The 8,260-nt window shown below is 47.5% G+C and overlaps 1 long non-coding RNA gene across 1 annotated transcript; it reads right to left on the bottom strand.

Annotated features, from left to right (window-relative positions):
* LOC112939717 (uncharacterized) lies at window positions 1-2,287 on the bottom strand. Its single transcript, XR_010738746.1, has 6 exons — window positions 1,772-2,287; window positions 1,526-1,677; window positions 971-1,406; window positions 677-873; window positions 511-596; window positions 1-427 (listed from the first exon to the last, which is right to left on the bottom strand). It is a non-coding gene; the product is annotated as an uncharacterized lncRNA (long non-coding RNA).
* Window positions 2,288-8,260: the final 5,973 nt, after the last annotated feature.

Here is an 8,260-nt window from a genome sequence, read left to right as displayed (position 1 = left end):
GGTACAATGGTTTCATATATAAGAAACAACAGAAGTGGTGATTCTATGGCACAAATGTAAGCAGATTGCTCAGGAAGGAAGTAGTATAAGCAGAATAGATATAGTACTATTAATAAGACTATGTCTTATCACTTGCAGCGATATTTGTCAGAACGTGCATATATTATAGACACCAAACACTGCTGATACTAATTCATTTATCATTTGGCTAGCTATTAGGGGTAGTGAGCCCGTAACAGGTAAAACTAATATCGATTGGTCCAATGGCTTGCGCAAAAGAACATTTCTCTTTTCTATGTTGGCACTGCAAAATAGATTGACCAAAGTATTTTAGCTTTGCTTCAATCAGAGAGAGAAGTATACGTGTTGCCATGCCAGGTGCAAAAGGTCACTTCGCTCTAGGGATATCACATGGGAGGCTCAAGTCCTGAAATGAAGAATGTAAAGCAGAGTCACATTTTTGCTATAACAAATGAGGAGGCAAGAAGTTGCTTGAGTATAGTTGGTCACATTTTGGCGGCTCCGGTGGCAGCTTGTGTACGAACAGTGTGCGCACAACAGAAGGCTTGCGACAATCATGTTCATCAGGAGATGAGCTACAAATGGAAGTTGTTTGAGTCATGAGGAAAAAGAGAAGAAATCAAAGTAAAACATGAAATTTTCCATTGGCACTAACCCTCCATGGCCAAGATTCTCATCAGCCGTAGAAGATTTATGTTTTTTATCTAGCTGTGCTATAGCTATGACCTGATAAAGTAATAATGGTCAGGAAGGTCTGACAAAGACATATGCATATAATTGATGTGAGTATAAAATATATTGCTAGCCTGTGGAGTAGGTGGTGTTGCCTCATGCTGATCACCATGGCTATCCCTTGTGTCATATACAAAAAGGATATAATCTAAGAAATTATGGTAACTTAGATGTAACAGGTCACATATCCTTATAAGACAACAAAATTAGATTATACCTTTGTATCTGGAAGCACAAGCGGCGTAGAAGGTGGCATAGATTGAGTAGAAGACAAAACGATGGCATGTGGTTCAACTGCATTAGCTGATGTTGAGCCATGTCCAGAAGAGCCCACGCAAGTATCATGGCTGGGTAGACAAATTGCATGGCTTGGATCTGGGTGGGGTAGCATAAGGGAATCCACCTGGTAGGATACCCGATTTCTTTGCAATGAGCCACGTGACACACTGGTTCTAATGACATATTGTCTGCCAAAAATTGCTTTGATCTCTGGTGGTACTATATCTCGTGCTCCATGAACAGATGCAACCAGGTTAAGAACAGGCCTGCCAATCAATTGTTCACCGATTTCTCCAAAAAAGGTAAACTCAGCAGCTTTGGCTTGATCGTTTGCCAAATCTGATGGATCGATACCCATGATAGCTACTCTATACCTATTATAGAAGGCAGTTCAGACAGTTCTCAATACACGTGGATTGAATTGTAGCATATAGATTGGTTCATCATGTAAAATACTTGAGAAAAGCTACAGGTGTGCATATGATAAGAGCACCTTGTTTCTATTGCATCAGTGCTGCATCTCGGGCATTTATATGCGTTTCCTTCTCTAGCTGTGCCTCTCTTACAGATGCTGCATGCTATATACCACCAAGGCTCAGCAGGAACCAAATCCCTGATGATTATATTGACAACATAGCTATTGCCCTGGTTGACATGCGAAAAATGGAACAAGTAAAGGATGGCGCTAATAACATATGATGGAAATAATGATCACTAGTAGCGCTGTAGGTTATATTACCAAGGCCTCATGGGGATTAAGGTCACAAATATCAAAAACTTTGACATTTATAGCTTCCTTCTGACCGAAGTTAGCCTCTATCATCTTGACCACCTGTGGGTTACTGTGAAGGCTTCAAATGTGAAAGAAGTTAGTGCTCTGGTTTGTAGGTTAGGGAAAAGCATTGATCTACATGACACATAAGGGAGTGAAAAAATATGTTGAATAAAGTAGAAGGATGTCTATGTGTCACGTCCCAAAACGACCTTAAAATATACCCTTTAAATTATGCTTAGAATAATTAAAATCCTTGTGAAAGCCTCCAAAAATTAAAATGTGCAAAGTTAAAAGTCAAATAAGGCTTGGAGGATTTTTGTATATTTCCTAAAAGCCTAAAATGTGTAAATAAATTTTAGTGGAATTTTCAGAGCACAAATAATAATTATTAAGAAATAAACAAAGTTGAAAAGGTTTTATAAAAAAAAACCCTAAAAATCTCTCTCCCCTCGGATGGGCCGAATTCGGCCCATCTCCCTTCCTCTCTCTCTCTCCTCTCCCCTACGGCCCATTCGGCCTCTCCAGGGGCGCGCGCCGCTGACGGGCGGGCCCGCCCGCCACCCTCGCTGACGGGTGGGGCCCACCCGTCATCCCCGTCCTCCCGCCGCTCCCACCGCCCCGCCCGCGCCAAGCGCCGCCGCTGCCGCCGAATCCGTCACATCCCGCCGCCCCCGCGTGCAATTAAGTAGGGGGGAATTATTCCCCGTGATCCCCTCCCCCTTTCCCCCCATTTTCCCTCTCTCTCTCTCGCATTCAAACGGCCGGATTTGCTCCCGCAAATCTCGCTGGCGCCATTGATGGCGGCCGGACCTCCCGCGCCGGTTTCCTTCCCCGCCGGCGGCCCTCTCTCCCTCCCAACCCTATTTAAACCCTCCCCGCGTCACCCTCGCCCATTTCCGCCACTTGCCGCACCGTCTCCTCGCCGGAAACGAGCTCGCGCCGTCGCCCTCTCTCTCCTCCGTCGCCGACGACCTCCGGCCGGCCCTCTCCGCTCGCCGGGACCATCTCCCGCCTCGGCGTCGCCTTCTCCGGCTTCGCCGCATCGCCGCCGACCCCGTCCACCACCTCGCCGAGCTCGCCGACCGCCGGAGCACCGTCGTCCCCGTCCACCCGAGCCGCGCTGCCACCTTCCTCCGCTCCGGCCGCCTCCTTTGTCGTCGCCGTCGACCCTGGGTGAGCCGTGGACCGCCGCCTCTTTTCCCCCTTCCCTTCCTCTCTCTCGGCCGCCACTCCGCCGTGCCTATGGCCGCCGCCGGCGACCATAGGGGCGCGGGCGCCGCCTCCCGCCGGCTGCACCGTCGTGGCCGCCTCCGGGCGCGCCGTGTGGCCGCCGCGTGGGGCCCAGCCGTCAGCCGCCCGCGCCCTCGGGTGCGGCTGACGCGTGGGGCCCATGGCGCCGGCCGGTGTGAGCCCGGGTGCGCCCGGTCCACCGTGGACCGTGAGGCTGCCACGTGGGCCCCACTCCCGTGGACCCAGTCCGCGCGCCCCCTCCCCTCGGCTGACGCAATAAATCCTTTTTAAATTAAAATTTAAATGAAGAAATTCGCAAATATTCACTTAAAGAGCATATAAACTTCAAATGGCCATAACTTGGCCATTTGAACTCGGATTTTGTGGACCCCCGTTTTTATAATAGGAATCAATCGTGTAAACAGTACCATTTCTCTAGATCAAGTAGTCTGGTACACACGAGTTCATAGCTGAAATACCAAATGCACATACACGAAAGTCTAGTGCGAATTATTACATCAAAAGCCCGCAGGCATAGTCTTAAATCTTCGGACCGAGCGGTCCGGAATACATTCCAAAAACAGAAGTAGATAAGGCAGCGGAGTTAAGGCAGCGGCACGCCATTGCCACAGGCAACGACCGTAACTAAGACCTACTGAGCGCCGTCGTCTTCATCACCCTCCTAGTAGTAAGCGTAGGGATCCTCCGAAGTTTCATCTCCGACCTCTGATTAAGTTTGTATATTGCAAGGGTGAGTACCAACCGTACTCAGCAAGCCACCACAGCAACAATGCATATGATAGGGGTATTCAAAGGATGGCTATGGTTCTTTTGCGCAAAGAAAGTTTTGTAATTCTTTTCGCAAACCTAAGACTTAGCACAGACTGATCAAATTTTAGTACCAGTGTTTTCATTAAACAACGACGGTTCTGTCCACCATCCATTGTGATCCCAAAGATAGCTTCCCGCCGTTGTGTCGTCATGGTTTTCTGAGGACGTCCACCTTCTCGCCTCTCAGGAAGTGGCTCCATCAGCTTAGAAATCATCATGCAATATCCCATCCCACACAAGTTAAGAATTTAGAGTCTAGCCAAGTGTAATACATGTCCCGATGCTCAATAACCGCGAGCACGGCTATTCGAATAGATTTGGTTTACTCACACTACAGTAGATGTACACTTTACCTGCACTCCGCGACTGCCCAACACATGAGCCTCGTCCCAACACATGAGACGCGTCACGGCAAAGTTTTTCGATAACCTCGCATTGGCAGTACCCGCTCCATGAACTTTACATCCTCATGCACTCTAGGCATACACGGTTTCTAGCAGTGAGAGGAGTTCTGGCGCACCCGGGAAGGAAAGACTCACACATGCATTAAGTTATAATTATATTTAAATTCTCGCATGGCAGTCCCACTGATGGCGACACCACTGTAGACACCCGCCTCGCGGTTCTACCAATGGCTGCCCCACCGTAGAGCCCCTGCCTCCCACATCAAGAAACCACTATGCATGGATACTGCCTCCGCTCAGCTATTTATTCCGCTAGGTCTATACCCATACAAGAAGTGCGGTTGTACGGGGGTCGTTTCATGCTTAACTTCATGGCTCGGTCCTTAATTGACCGGGGACGGTGCTAGCCTTTCCCGGATACCACCCAAATCCTCCGTCCGCCCTAGTCGAAAACAGTTGTTTAATTTTATTTCTCCTTCCACAAATCATGTCATCAACATCAGGGCAATGTGGCGCTCATGTCTCCACATGCCGCATCTCAATTACCTTCCCAAAGGTAATTGCCCAAGCATATAACATTTGATAAATATGAGCATGCATGATTCTAAAATAGCATTTCTAAGCAATTGTCATAATTGACTAGGGACTCATACGTAAACATGGTTACGAAGGAATAAGGGTAAACAATAATCAAGGCATGGCATAATCGCAAGTAGGCTGTTCATTATTGCATGCAATTTTTATAAACAAAATAATTTCGCAATTGGGACCAACATATTCAAAGAATAGTGATGACTTGCCTTGCTCAAAGTCTTGCGGGTCTTGTCCTTCGCTTGGATCTGCAACTCCCTCGGGCTCTATAATTACGTGCGAAGAAACGATTTGAATTCGGTTAGAATTCAAATAAAGATCCAAGTAAATCCAAGAAGATATCAAGCGCGGAAGTCGGTTTCTTACATTATCTATTTTCGTTCGTGAAATAGAGCTACTCCGTTTGTTTAACTCTATCCATCCCCAAACTATTTTGTGGCAAAATTATTTTATTAGCACAAGTTTTTAATTTAATCCGCCCGGGTATTACATCCATATAATAGGTTAGAAATTTCTATCGCGAGCTAAATATATGACAAAATCCTAAAATTATCTTATAATATTGTACGATTTAATTTAGTCTATGACTAAACGATTAAATATAATACACGGCTAAAATTCCTAGTAATTAAATCCAAATTTCTACCGTGAATCGATGACTTATAGAGATTACCAAAAATAATCTATAATAATCTATAAGAATTCATCTAATTGTTTAGTTATTAATTACATCTAAATTACTACCAATTTTAATCTAATCCGATCAAGAAACATATTTCTATAATTAACCCGGAATTTCGATCGAAATACTATTACACTCTAGGAATTTCCTAAAAATTATGATTAACCCCGACCATTTTTATTTCCTAAATCCTCCTAATCTCTCCCCTAATTTCTCTTCTATTTTCTCCTTTTCTTCTTTTCTATTTTCTTTTTCTTTCTCTTTCTCTCTTTTCTTTTCTTTTTCCTTCTCTTTCTCTCTTTTCTTTTCTTTTTCCTTCTCTTTCTCTCTTTTCTTTTCTTTTTTCCTTCTCTTTCTCTCCCTCGGCCTCTCCATTCCTCTCTCCCTCTCTCGGCTCTTGCTCACCGGGGCGGCGACAGCGGTGGACGCGAGGGGGGGAGGGGGGAAGACGGCTCACCGGCGGCGGCGGTGGCGACGATGGCGACGGCGGCGCAAGTCGCGGCACGGCGCGGCGGCCTCGCGGCGGCGGCGCGGTGGCTTCGAAGGCAGCTGCGCGGTGGCACAACGACGGCGGCGCGTGGAGAAGGGGGAGAGGGAGAGGAGGAGGGAATGGAGTGGGGTGGAGAAGGGGGAAGGGGTATTTATAGGGGAGAGGGGAAGAAAGAGAGGGGGAGGGGTGGCCGGCCTGACATGACGGCGGCGCGGGGCAAGGGGCAGTGACGCGACGGCGGCACGGGGCTCAAGGCGGCGACGCGACGGCGGTGACGCGACGGGCGGCGACGTGACGGCGGCGCGGCTCGAGGCGCGGGGCGACGGCGCGCGGCGGCAGGTGGCGATGGCGTCACGCGCGCTGCGACGGGACGGGCGGTGATGGGGCGCGTGGGCGCGCGGGGCGACGGGATGGCGGCGCGGCGCAGCAGCGGCGAAGCGATGGCGCGCGGCGCGTGGGGCGCGAGGCGGCGGGCGCGCGGCACGAGGCGTGACGGTGACGGGCGCACGGCGATGGGACGTCGACGGCGATGGATGGCGACGGCGGCTCGGGGCGCAAGGCGCGACGACACGACGGCGACGGCGACAGCGGCGATGGCGACGGCGCGGGGCGACAGTCGGCGACGGCGACAGTCGGCGACGGCGACAGCGCGGGGCGGCGACGCGACGGGCGGCGGCGATGCGGGCCTCAAGGCCGGCTAGGGCGCAGAGGTGGGAGAGGAGGGGGAAGGCTAGGGACCGCATCGAACACCTACGCCATAATGAACAGTGTACTTTCCTATTTATCCCGATTTTAGTTTATTTCCTATATAAATTTGATTCTATAATTTCTAAATCTTGCATAAATGAAGTTTACTCAATACGTGTATTATCCTAACGAATGGATCCACTCTAGATTAATTGTACCCATATTTTATTTTTATATAATTTACTTGATTTTAATTAGAGTTAATTCTCATTCCGTCGTATTTAGATTTAATTAATACAAATATGATCGCGATAATATTTTATTTGTTTCTATCCCCACCTCAACCTTTATTTTAAATTATATTTCAATTATTTATTTTGCTCATTTAATTTTAGGTTTTATTCCTAATTAATTATTCTTTATTCGCGATCAACAAACTCCGAAATCAAAATCCAATGAAATAGGCGAATAAAATCGGCATGATGCAATTTATTTAAAAAGTTTTTGAAGGCCCATATTTTTAGAGTTTAGATTTTTGTCGGACGAATTTTCAGGGTGTTACAGATTTGGACCGTTCAAGTCTCTAATTTTTCCTTAAGAAGTCAAGAACCCATTTTTGTGCTTTGTTCCTGCTTGTTATATGGAGTTTATTAGAGTAAAAGCCTTTTTCCTTTCCGTTGGTCGTGTAGACGCTGCAGCTTCGGAAGATCCGCTCTACGTGGAGGTTGAAGCCGACGTTTGGGAAAGCGAGCAAGGCAAGTCACATCATCCTTGAGCATATTGAATCCCAGTTTATAAAATTATTTTGATTTAAATTATTGCATTACCGCTTTACTTAAATTCCCGCGTTATCACTGTTTTATTTAGCCATGCCTATTTACCTTTGTTATGACCTTATTATTATTGTTATTGTTATTATTACCTTGTTCACCCTAGAATAAATAAAACCCCAACTAGTGGGTACTCTATTCATGGTACCACTAGTATGAATTTAGGTAGATGCTTCACAGTTTAATTAGGCAACATTAGGTGGTTTTACAACTCTAGACTTTGGGAATATTCATATCACTTGGACATTATGGAATGGTTGGATTATTGTGGAATTGGATGCACACCTTCCCCTCTATTCAAAACCCTCAAAATGGTTTTAGGCTGGGCTCGGGGTGCATGGTTTTGATAGTAGCACCTCGGTCATATAAGGACCGGTCTTCGGGCCTCTGTTGCAAAGCACTACCGTACTTCCACATGTCTAGTGGGTAAGGCTTAGTTTGTGGCTCAGTCTGGTTATAAACAAAAGTACACGGATGGAGATGGACGAAGTCGGGGGTCGATGGACATCTCTAGGACAAATGAAGGCTACACGAGCTGTGGCCCGGTAGTCGAGATGTCATGGCACAGGGCTGGTGTCCTGCTGCTAGGGGCTCGGTCCTACCTACCTGTCTCGGAGGTTCCGGCCGTAGGCGGGGCTGGGTCGGTACTCTTGTCTATGGCTAGGATGGGTTCGGAACTATGTCACGTCTTTCGTCCGTATACCGTGG

This window comes from Oryza sativa, chromosome 1 (genome assembly GCF_034140825.1).
Source record: "Oryza sativa Japonica Group chromosome 1, ASM3414082v1".
In the NCBI taxonomy this organism is placed as follows: Eukaryota; Viridiplantae; Streptophyta; class Magnoliopsida; order Poales; family Poaceae; genus Oryza; species Oryza sativa.
The sequence above is the reverse complement of the archived record's forward strand: the minus strand, read 5'-3'. Positions and strand labels throughout refer to the sequence as shown.